Below are 12,964 nucleotides of genomic sequence, written 5' to 3' on the forward strand. Positions count from 1 at the left end.
TGCCTTGAAAAAGACCGCTCCATTAATTCCTGCTAAGTACATTACGCTCAGTACCACACTGGGCTGTCCACCAGCCAGGTTTCTGAGTAGCTGGTATGCTAATGCACCTCAAACCTCTTGTGGCTCAAAGTTCTGCCTGTTCATAAAAGCCACTACAACTTGGGGCATTTAAAGCTACCTTTGTGTAAAGCAGTTTACTGCTAACTGAAGTGAAGAAAGGGCTACGCTGAAAGCCAGCAGTGAAAGTGGGCTGTTGCTGTTGCTCTGCTGTGCAGCAGCAGCCCACAGAAACACCTGCTTATTAATTCTGGCCTGCAAAGCTCTTTGAAGTTGCAGAAAACCACTGCCTAAAAATGCTATTATTTTATTGAAATCAGCATCTGCTACTTTCAGTGTGATCCATTCATTGTCACAAAACAGCATCTGAGCATCCCTGCTGCCTGGTTATGAGAGAATCGCCACCCCCGTGTTAACATTTGCTTATTCCCAATGCCAGAGCAACTGTGGGAGTGAGAGGTCAATTCCCTGCCACAACATTTCATCCCATTACTGTGGAATCATGCTAGGAAGTGCAAATTACAGCTCTCAGTTCTTGCTGGCCCCACACATCAGCCTTCTGGAAGCAGATTCTGGCGGCTGGGAGCAGGCAGCTCGACACGCCTTGCTGCATATGTCTCTTGCTTATCTCCACGGACAATTAATAGGATCTCTCTTGAGTGATGGCTTTTTGATGGGCTGGGAGGGTGAGCTCTTGAACACTGCACGTTTGCTGAGATTTAATTACAGGGCCAGATTGCCACTTTCATAGCTCTGGCACTCAGGTGGAGGACTGGGGGCAAGAGGAATGTGGGTGCCAGACAGCTGCTTGGGCTCCAGCTGCTCATTCCCTACACTCCACTGAAACATAGGCTTACCCTTTCATGCCACAGTCCTGCTGACCTGCACAATGAGACACAGAGAACCCAGATGTGTTCACTCCTCTGTCACCTTTTCCTGAGAGGCTGTGAGGCCATGAAAGCACTAGGGAGGCTGCTGGGAACTTTGCACTCAGCATCCTTGGGAGTCAGACCCAAGTGGACATAGCTGTGGTGCCTCCACATAAAATGGGGTTCAGCTCCTGCTGTTTCCATGGGAGCTGAGAGGAGCTGCACTATTCTGGGGCAGGAGCAGTCACTGCTCTGCTTCCTTCCAGGTGGAGGCCCATAGGTCCTGCATCACAGAATCACAGAATCATCTCTGAGATCATCACCTCCAACCTGTGACCTGACACCACCATATCCACCAGACTACGACGCTAGTGCCACAGCCAAGCTTGCCTTAAACACTTTCAGGGATGGTGACTCCACCACCACCCTGGGCAGCCCACTCCAGTCTCCTTTCCAGCAGGAAGTGCTTCCTAACACTGACTCCCCTGGCACAGCTTCAGGTCATGCCCTCTCCTCCAGGCACAAGTTGCCTGGGAGCAGAGCCTGACCCCCATAGAGTCATAGAGTCATAGAATCAACCAGGTTGGAAGAGACTTCCAAGATCATCCAGTCCAACCTATCACCCTGTCCTATCCAATCAACTAGACCATGGCACTAAGTGCCTCATCCAGGCTTTTCTTGAAGATCCCCAGGGACGGTGCCTCCACCACCTCCCTGGGCAGCCCATTCCAATGCCAATCACTCTCTCTGTGAAGAACTTCTTCCTAACATCCAGCCTATACCTACCCTGGCACAACTTGAGACTGTGTCCCCTTGTTCTATTGCTGGTTGCCTGGGAGAAGAGGCCACCCCCCACCTGGCTACAATGTCCCTTCAGGGAGTTGTAGACAGTAATAAGATCACCCCTGAGCCTCCTCTTCTCCAGGCTAAACAGGCCCAGGTCCCTCAACCTCTCCTCATAGGATTTGTGCTCCAGGCCCCTCACCAGCTTTGTTGCCCTTTTCTGGACACCTTCCAGCACCTCAACATCTTTCTTGAATTGAGTGGCCCAGAACTGGACACAGTACTCAAGGTGTGGCCTGACCAGTGCTGAGCACAGGGGAAGAATAACCTCCCTTGTCCTGCTGGCCACACTGCTCCTGAGCCAGCTCAGGATGCCATTGGCTCTCTTGGCCACCTGGGCACACTGCTGGCTCATCTTCAGCTACTATCTATCAGTACCCCCAGGTCCCTTTCCTCCTGACTGCTCTCAGCCACTCAGTCCCCAGCCTATAGCGCTGCTTGGGGTTGTTGTGGCCAAAGTGCAGAACCCTGCACTTGGCCTTGTTAAATATCATCCCATTGGCCTCTGCCCACCCATCCAGCCTGGCCAGGTCCCTCTGCAGGGCTCTCCTACCTTCCAACAGCTCCACACCTGCTCCTAGCTTGGTGTCATCTGCAAACTTACTGATGCTGGACTCAATCCCCTCGTCCAGATCATCAATAAAGATATTGAACAGGACTGGGCCCAGCACTGATCCTTGGGGAACACCACCAGTGCCAGCTGCCAACTGGATGTGGCACCATTCACCACCACTCTCTGAGCTCTGCCATCCAGCCAGTTCTTGATCCAGCACAGAGTGAATCTGTCCAAGCCATGAGCTGCCAGCTTGGCTAGGAGCTTCTTGTGGCAGACAGTGTCAAAGGCTTTGCTCAAGTCCAAGTAGACTACATCCACAGCCTGCCCCACATTCACCAGGCAGATAACCTGATCATAAAAGGAGATCAGGTTGGTGAGGCAGGACCTGCCCTTCCTAAACCCATGCTGGCTGGACCTGATCCCTTGGCCATCCTGTAGGTGCTTTGTGATGGCACCCAAGATGACCTGTTCCATGACCTTGCTAGCTTCCCTTTAGGTAGCTGCAGAGTGTGCTAAGGTCCCTCCTGAGCCTCCCCTCCTCCAGGCTGACCACTCCCAGCTCCCTCAGCCTCTCCTCAGCAGCCTTCCCCTCCAGTCCCTTTCCCAGTCACGTCAGTCTGCTCTGGCTCTGCTCCAGCACCTGGAGATCACTCCTGAGGTCCTACCACCTCTTCCTGTGTCTCAGCAGAGAGCAAGGAGGTGAGCTTTGCTGTCGAGCTCTGGGCTTTCAGCCACACACGCTGAACCTAAGCTCAAGTTTGTTTGCACTCTCCTTGCCTTTCCAGGAAGGAGTCCAACACGGAGCTGGGGACTGTTTCCCTGCACGACTGAGAACCAGCCCTAGCCCTGTTTACCAGTCCTGTTTTTTAATTACATTTCCACCAGCAGAGTGCATGCTGCCCGAGGTCACTCCAGCCCATTGTCCCCCCAGGAGCATGTGAAACAGGACTGACTCAAAGCCTTCTGGTGAGAGAAAAGCACCCAGGCCACCACAAGTAATGACTGTTCACTACGGATTTCAGCCTGTCAGTGCCCGAGACCTCAAGCCACAGAGGTCCATGAACAGCCAGCAAGCATGAAAGACAGAAAAAAACCTAACTCAAATTCAATTTTCACGGCTTGAGCAAGGTGGGCACTGTGAATTAAATGGCCTGGAAGATTTCTAGGTGGTTCTTTCTGTATTTCTTAAACCCATACTAAAATAATAATGAAAAGAATTACTATGGAATAAAAAAAGAAACCAGCAAAAGCTCAGGGCTCTGTGTTAACTGCAACTATTTGCCAGCAGCAAGGAACATCTCCAGGCTGATCACCCCAGCAGTGGCCATCACAGTAGCACAGCAAAGCCTCAGAATTAGTAGTATTATTACTACTTTATTTAATTATGTTATTATTGCAGATGCAGAGGGAAATCTTAATAACTTTACTGCCACCAAAAAAAAGAAGAAGCTGGTTTTGTGACAAGATCACATTCATTCTGCTGGCTAAGGAGAAGAGTGGGGACTACAAAAAGGGGGTGGGTGGGTAGCAAGGCAAAGAGGAGGAATTAGGTGGAACTAAATTAGAAAGTGGTTCTAATTCATATTGCTAAATTATTTTGGACCTATAATACCTCCTGTAATTAAGAGACCTCAGTATCTCATCCTCAGCCAGTCCTGCTGATCAGGAAAATGGCTAATAGATGGAAAATAGGCAAAGGCAAGGAAGGCCTACCCAGCACTGAATGCAACAGGGGCTGGAAGGACATGGATCTGATGGAGCAGGTCACTAAGATGTTAATCACTCAGGAGTTTGTACGCAAAGCAAATGTATGCCTCAAAGCATCTAAATAAAGCACTGTGTCTTTGCCTGGCAATCAGATATTCCTGCTGTCCAGGGCACCAGGAGATGTTTGCCTTGCCAGATCCAGAGAATCCAGAGAGGGGGTTCTGCCCAGCTTTGCAAACCCTTCTTTGGGACCTGGTCAGTTGTCTGGATACAATGTGGGGAGAGAGAAGCTTTCTGCTTCTCGTACATGGCTGCCTCTTGGCACAAACATTCAGCTCTTGCACACTTGAGTGCCTGGTGATTTCAGCACTGAGAGACAAGCAGTGAGGCTCAGCTTTTGACTTTGCATCTTGTACTGTCTTTTCTCTCTTCCAGTGTTGAATTCCAGGCCTGGTGCTAAGGTGAGCAGCTCCAGGGAAATCAACATTCTTGATTTTCTTCCCTGCCTGTTATAAAATTTAAAAGGTTCCTGAAGCTTCTGGTCCTGCAGAGGAGAGCACTGCTAGGCATTTGATTTGATAAATGTATCTGATAAGTATCTGAGGGCTGCCAGCAGGGGGGGACAGGCTCTGCTCACTGCTCCCTGGGGTAGGACAAGGAGTAATGGGTGTAAGTTGCAGCAAAAGAGGTTCTACCTCAACACAAAGGGGAGCTTCTTTACTGTAAAGGGTCCCAGAGCCCTGGCACAGGGTCCCCAGGGAGGTCATGGAGTCTCCTTCTCTGGAGCCTTTCAAGGCTTGTCTGGATGTGTTGCTCTGTGATCTGTGTTGGATTGTGTTGTCCTGCTCTAGCAGGGAGGTTGGACTCAATGGTCTCTTTGGGTCCCTTCCAACCCCTAACATACTGTGATCCTGTGATCCAATGATTGGCTTTCTTACAGTTAGACCTGAAAGTAAATTTATTTAGGTGTGTCAGTGTTTGTAAAAAGGAGCTTTTAGTTCCTGTTAACTGTCCTGTGTGGGGAGAGGCTTTCCCAAGCATTTTGAGACAGGAATGAGCCCTCTAAGTCAGGTAGAAGCTTGTACTCCCACCTTAGTGTTAGCACACTGTCAAAAGAGTGAGGTTCTAACTTCACTGAGCATGCAGTTAAGTGCTGAGCTAGAAAGCTGCATATGCTCCATCCAGCCCTCATATTGGTGACACAAACATGGAAGATGAGTGGTCTCTACAGCTCTTGCTCATTTACCCCAGTGCAAAAGCCCTGTGACAGCTATGCCAGCTCAGAGCCACATTGCTTAAGCTTTGCTTGTCAGGATATAATTTTAGTTTTCACTTTTATTTTAGTTTGGCTGCCAAACATTTCACAGATTTGGATTGCACTGGGTTGGAAGGGACTCTCAAAGGTCATCTTGTCCAACCCCCCAGCAGGCAGCAGGGACACTTCCAACTAGATCAGGCTGCCCAGGGCCACGTCAAGTCTGATCCTGAAGGTCTCCATGGACCTAGGTCTCAACCACATCCCTGGGCAGCCTGTGTCAGTATTTTACCACTCTCATCATAAAGAACGTCCTCTTTATGTCCAACCTAAATCTCCCCTGCTCCAGCTTCAAACCATCACCCTCATCCTGTCACTCCAAGCCTTTCAGAACTGCCCCTCCCCAGCCATCCTATAGGTCCCCTTCAGGTAGTGAAATGCAGCTCTGAGGTGTCCCCCACTCTCCCAGCCTGGCGCCACAGCAGAGGTGCTCCAGCCCAAGGGCTCTCGCCTGTTGTGTCAGAACGCCACAGATCTCCGCTGATGGATGTGTGAGCCTGAGCGACTCTGAGCGGCCAGGGTGGTTAATGCCTAAGTTACTTCTGGCTGCTGCTCCGGGGCGGTTACGTGAGCTGAAGGGGAGCAGCTGCTCGGTCCGGTTTGGTAAGGAAGCGCCAGCTGCAGTCACTGAACGCAAACAGATCAATGAGCTGATCAAAGCCGCGAATGGGGGAGCTGGCCCAGGAGGCAGAGGCTTGAGCCCCACAGCTCCGTTTGCAAATGAATCGCTGCTCTCTGCAGCTGCAGGGCCGGATTGTACCCGGGGTGCGGGCAGGGCAAGACAGCTGGCGTCAGGCAGCTGTGCAGCTTGGGCAGGGAAGGCCTCAGAAAGGTAGATGTTACTTCAAAGGTAATGCAAACTTCAAGGCGCTAGGGGCAGTTCTGCATGAGAGAAGACCTAAAAGGTTTCAGAGATGCTCTCTGCAGTGCTTTGCATCCCTCTACAGCCAGGAGGTGTGCAGGCTTCTGAAGACAATTTTGAAGGACTTTGACCACGCTCATTTACAGCTTCCTAGACAATACCCAGGTACTTTTGGGGGAGTGAGAAGCGATGCCTTTAGTCTCTAGAGCTGCTCCTGCCTTGGAGAGACTCATTTCCAGAGTCTCTGAATGTCTCCAAGAAGGTAAGGCTGGCTGCAGGCCCTGACAGCCAGCTGGGCACCCGAAGAGCACAAGCAAGGGGGCAGTGCAGCTCTGAGAGCCGTGAAGGCCATTTTAAAAGCTTGAAGGAAAGTGTTCATCTTATGCTGGGGGCTGAGCAGCTTGGCAGTCAGGTCCGCTCTGTTTAGGCAATAAGAAGAGGAGGTGAACAGCACAGGTCAGATTTGTTTTAGGGAGAAGCAGCTCTTTGTGTTAGCTTCCTGAGTCTGTTCTGAGGAACAAGAAGTCTCTGGCACTTCACACGACCCATTTCACATGGGTTCAGCCACCCATGTGGTGATGACATGGCCTCAAGGAAGAGAAGCTGTTCTGGGGTGGCTGTAGGGCTGCCACTAGTTACAGGTCAAAATCAGTCACTGAAGATGATTATTGAGCTCCTGGGGAAGACAGCAGTGGAGGTCTGGCTTGGATCTGGTGGTGACAACACCCAGCATGAACTCAGCAGAACTCTCTGGTAAGGATGTCTCTCTACAACTACCTGGATGGGGCTTGTAGCCAGGTGGGGTTGGTCTCTTCTTCCAGGCACCCATTGACAGAACAAGAGGACGCAGTCTCAAGCTGTGCCAGGGCAGGTTCAGGTTGGATGTTAGGAGAAAGTTCTTCACAGCAGGAGAGATTGGCATTGGAATGGGCTGCCTGGGGAGGTGGTGGAGTCCCCATCCCTGGAGGTGTTTGAAAAGAGACTGGACATGGCACTTGGTGCCATGGTTTAGTTGATTAGATGGTGTTGGGTATTAGGTTGGACTTGGAGGTCTTTTGCAACCTGATTAATTCTGTGGTTCTGTGCTGGCTGCTGTGGGCAGCAAGAGCGCTCGTGACAGGTATCTCCAGTCCTCGGGCAAACATTTCTCAGGGCAGATGTCACTCTTGGCCTTTCCTGATCTGTTTGGCTTCTCTTCATGGCCGGTGTCCCTCTTTGTGCTGTGGCTTTGCCTGCCTTGCTTTGCCAGCTGTATTCAGGTACCAGTTCAGCCTCTGGCTGAAAGAGTGCTGAAGATGAGGGAGTATGCAGCTCTTCAGCACAGCGTGGTGCTTGAAGGAGGGGTGTTTGAGATCCTAGCACCTCTTCCACCCCTTGTACAGATCTGAGCACTGCTGATTTCTTTCCCAGTGCAGCAAGGTGAGGGTGGAATGCTCTTTGAAGGGCAAAGGAGGCATTTTGATGCCAGGGGCATTACAATATCTCAGTCAACCCTCTCTCTCTGCCTACAGGAGAACTTTGTCTCACGAGTTCCCTTTAGCTTTCACGTACCATCAGAATGTGGATAAAACTTCCTTGTTGTATTTTGGTTTGTTTGTTTTTTTTCTTCTCCCCATGGATTCTGGGTGGCATCCTGCAGCCACATTCCTGACCTTAATATTCCTGTGACTTCATGGATATCAAAAGCATCATTACTCTGGTTCACACTTGTGCATCTGGAAACAGCATTGAGCCTTTTAGATACACCTGGGTTATGGTGCTTCTGCCAAAATTATCTACTTGCTTTTTAATACATTGATCTGTGGGACTCTTGCTCCCTTCTCAACAGCCCCAGGGACAGAGACTCTGCAGAGCTACTTTTACTGATGGTACAAAACTGGGGTGGTGGTGGCTGATATCCATCAAACGAGATCTGGGCAGGCTGAGAGCTGGGGGAAGGAAAACCTCATGAAGGCCACTAAGGATAAAGGCAATGTAGATCTGGGGAGGAATGACAGCAGGCACCAGGACAGATTGGGGGTTGCCTTGCTGGAAAGCAGCTCCAGGACGGGTTGGGAATTGCCCTGCTGGAAAGCAGCTCCATGGAGAAAGACCCTGGAGTGCTGGTGGGCAGCAAGTTCTGCATGGGCCAGCAATGTGCCCTTGTGGCCAAGAGAGCCAATGGCATCCTGGGGTGCATCAGGACAAGTGTGGCCAGCAGGGCTAGGGAGGTTCTTCTGCCCCTCTGCTTTGCTCTGGGGAGACCACACCTGGAATACTGTGTTCAATTTTAGATTCCCCTCTTCAGGAGAGACAGAGATCTGCTGAAGAGAGTCCAACAGAGAGGATGATTACGGGACTGTGAGGAGAGCCTGAGAGCCCTGGGGCTGTTTAGTCTGGAGAACAAAAGTCTCAGAGGGAATCTGATCAATGTCTATCAGTATCTGAGGGGTAGGTGCCAAGTGGAGAGGGCCAAGCTCTTTTAGGTGGCGCACAGCAATAAGGCAAGGAGCAATGGATGCAAACTGGAACAGAGAAGGTTCCACCTCAATATGAGGAGAAACTTCTTTACAGTGACAGAGCCCTGGAGCAGGCTGCCCAAAGAGGTTGTGGAGTCTTTTGCTGGAGACTTTCAGAGCCCACCTGGGTGCATTCTTGTGTGGACTACCCTGGGTAGTGCTGCTTTGGCATGGGGGTTGGACTCGATGATCTCTGGAGGTCCCTTCCAACCTCTAACATTCTCTGGTTCTTTGATTCTGTGAGTTAAAACAAACAGGACTGAATGCCACTAGGCTTTTCCACAGCTCTTCACTTGCAAAGAAGGAGCCAAAATGTATTCCAAGGTCCAGCCAGCATCTGCTAGTCAGAAACCCTCCAACAAACTGGCAAGGCTGTTTTGCTCACAGAAAGGAGGACATTTGAATGTGCTTTGCCTTGCCTTGCTAGTGGCTTTCTGCTGCTGTGTCCAGCAAAGGAAGGAGGAAAAGGAACAGAAATTCACAGCCCTGCTATGCTACCAGAAGGAGTCACTCTGCTTGGGCTACTGATCAGCTTGCCAGCTGGCCAAGCAGCAGGAGCCAGGAAACTATGCAGATGGTAGTAGTCATTGTCAGATCCACACCCACATTCTCAGAGTTTGAATCCTCTTGTTTGGGTAACCAAATACTTTCCCTCACTTTCTGCCCACTGCTGTTAGTAAATTGGCTCCTTGGGCTCTGCTAGAACCCCTGTGGGTATCTTTGTAAGCCTTCCAACACAGGAGGCCAGGGCAGGGCCATATCCATACCCACTGTTGGGTATCTAGGAAAACTTGTGCAGCAGCATCCTGGGAAATCTGGAAATCCTAACATTAGAGGCCTAATCAGCATCAAAGGCCCACACAGATGTCAGGGGCCACTAATCCTGGTCTCAGAAATACTATGCAGCCTTCAAGCCCTGACACAGGAAACTTAACCTCCTTCACTATGAGTGGTGGTCCTTGAGGTGATGGGGACTGCCAACACAGTCTAGAAGAAAGGCAAAGATGAGTGCATGGCTTCTAAATATTTCACTTTGACCACTTGAAATCTGACTTTACAGTCCAACATCACTTAGCTGCCCTTAAAAGTCAAACTGTCCAGGACCTAAAGGCTGAGGGAGCTGGGGGTGTTTAGCCTGAAGAAGAGAAGAAGAGAAGGCTCCAGGGACACCTAATAGCAACCTGCCAGTACCTGAAGTGGGCTGCAAGACGGCTGCAGAGAGACTGTTGGCAAAGGCCTGCAGGGACAGGATGAGGGCAATGGTTTCAACCGAGAGCAGAGCAGACTTAGGTTGGATGTTAGGAACAAGTGCAACAGGTCACCCAGGGAGGTGGGTGAGGCCTATCCCTGGAGATACTGAAGGTGAGGCTGTACAGGGCTCTGGGCAACCTGATCTAGTTGAGGCTGTCCCTGCTGAGTGCAGAGGGGTTGGACTGGATGAGCTTTGGAGATCCCTTCCAAGCCAGAGCATTCTGTGTCTGTGCCTGCAGGCAGCCTGTGCCCTGGGGCAGGGAAGCAGCAGGTGTCAGATGTGTATGCAGAAGTTCAGCAGCAGCCTTCTCGCTCTCAGCTGCATGGCAGACACCTGTCCCACAAACGGCTGGCAGAGCCACTTCCCTGCTTTGCTGTGAAGTTTATCTATTGGCCTGCAGAGCCTATAGCTAATGAGGAGTGCCACTACATCACTTTTATTGAGGCACTCTCCTGTGGGCCATAAAAATTACCCAGTGGCAGTAGCTCAACAGCTTCCAGTTGGATCTAAACCCACTGATGTCTGAAAACCTGAGACTTGATTCCAGACTCACTCACACTGAATGTTCTTTATTTAAATCAAGTATATGGTCCTTGATGAAGTGTTGCTCCATGTACACATTGGGCACCAAGTGAGTCTGGCTCTGTGTGGCTTCTCTGACATTGCTTCTCACACTGAGTGAGGCCACTTAACTATGAAAACATCTATTTTAAATAGATCATTTCTGTGACAAATTAAAAGCTGTTCATCTTAGCACATGCAGGCTGAAAAATCATCAACTGCCTTAGCAGTAATTGCACAAGCCTCTGAGAGCCACACTTCTTTAGCACTGAAATAGCAGGAGAATAGGAAGAGCCCTCACCAGTGACAGACTGTCTCCATCGTGAAGTATTATATGTGAAAGTGATTAAAATTAAGGACTTTTCCCTGGAAAGTTCTGGGCTTTTTATGACAGAGCATGAGCAATATTTCGCATCTCCTGCAGCTGAACTGTCCCCTTAGAATTAAGCCTCTGCCAAGGAACTCAGCAGGTTGAACTGCAAAGGTCAGATGCTCAGCTGGCATAAATTAGCACGGCTCTGCTGACTTCCCTGGATGTGGAGGGATTTACCTAGGTGAAAGAAAACCTTGCTGGAAGAGATGTTTTTATGCACTGTGAAGAAGGGGCTCGGAAGCAGAGCGTCAGGCGGCTAAGAGCAAATTTGCTGCACCGCAGCTGATGCCAGAAGTGACTGACAGTGACCGGCTCGGGCGTGCCCTGCTTTCAAAAGTGACCTTTGTGTGGGACTGAATATTGCCGAGTGGCAGTTTGCAATTTACTCTTTCAACCATGCTTCTGGAGATGGTAGGGCTGAACTTTGTAGAGTAGGCTTATGGGTTGGACTTGATGATCCCAAGGGTCTTTTCCAACCTGGATGTTTCTGTGGTTCTGTGGAAAGCAGTGGACCAGTAAATAAACACACATGCAAAAAGATCAGACTGGTGTGCTGGAGAGCCACAGAGAGCAAATGTACTGAAATGAGAAGATGAAAGCTGTGTTTAGCCCAGCTTGCACCAGTGATTTTCCTGCACTTTCTTCAGGGCACTTCAATTTGCCTGTCCCAGCACCCAGCCACTGTGCTGTGCCATCGATAGCCACAGGACCACAGACCAGACCCTAAGCCACCCTCACTTCACCTATATCTGGTAATGAAGAGGCAGAACGAGACAATATGCATTTCACAGGATCACCACAGGATGTCAGGGGCTGGAAGGGACCTCTGGAGATCTTCCAGCCCGTCCCCCTGCCACAGCAGCACCAGAGAATCCAGCACAGGTCACACAGGAACACATCCAGACAGGGCTGCAAAGGCTCCACAGAAGGACACTCCACAACCTCTCTGGGCAGCCTGCGCCAGGGCTCTGGCACCCTCACACCAAAGAAGTTGTTGCTTCTGTTGAGTTGGAACTTGCTGTGCTGCAGTTTGCATCCCTTGCCCCTTGTCCTGTGGCAGAGGCTGTCCCTGTCACTTCCTTCCTGATCCCCAGCTCTCAGCCCTTGACAGACATTGCTCAGGTCCCCTCTCAGCCTTCTCCTCTCCTGTTAGAGCTCCTATATCGGTTTGCAGCCCCAGAGGTAATTTCAGTGATGCCATCGTTTCCAGAAGATGCCATCTCACCTGGTAAATAACCTTGCTTTAAAATGCCACTATCAAGCCGTGGCGTCTGGGGGGGAGTTCTGTGCAGCCAGCTAGCAGAACCTGCTATTTAACAGTGGGTGGCTCAAGACTGTCTGAAAATCAGCCCTTGAAGATGTCAAATTGAGCACCCGGAACTTAAAGCCCTTAACGTTATCAGTTACTTTAAAATGCTGGGCCTTGATTATGGAGGAGTACAGCTGGAATAACAGAGGAGACAGAGGATCCTCATGGGAATGATTTGATCTTTGCATGAAAAAGGGAAGAGCTCAGCAATATTTGGCTTTTAAAGTCGAGGGAAAATGAAGGGAAAAGTACAAAAAGAAGAGGCTGTGGCTAGCAGCAGCGAGGAACAAACTTCTAATTAGTGGGCTGTGCCAGGTTTTTTATCTAAAAATAGCCTGTTCAGCAGCTTTTGACATAAAATACCATCGTGTTTAATTGAGATTCCACAGCATATGTGAAAGAACAAACAGGAATATCACATCTCTCTTCTGGAGAGCTGCATTTTGCCTGCTAAGTGTTGAATCTGGTCTAGGTCTTAAGCACTTCACAATATTAGAACTAAGGAGATGAAGGTTTCTGCCCTTCCCCCATGCCTGGGAATGTCTTAGTAAAAGACCAAACAAAACAAAAACCCAAACAAATAAAAAATGACAGAAAACAAAACAAAACCCCAAAAACCCCAAACCAAAACCAACCAATCCAAAAACTCAAACCAAACCAAAACCCATAAAAGCCCCCCAAAAAAACCCAAAGCAAAGTATCAGCATCACTTAATATTAATTTACATACTTAAAGAAGGAATCAGGTAACAGGCCCAGGACA

This window comes from Pogoniulus pusillus, chromosome 24 (genome assembly GCF_015220805.1).
Source record: "Pogoniulus pusillus isolate bPogPus1 chromosome 24, bPogPus1.pri, whole genome shotgun sequence".
NCBI lineage: Eukaryota > Metazoa > Chordata > Aves > Piciformes > Lybiidae > Pogoniulus > Pogoniulus pusillus.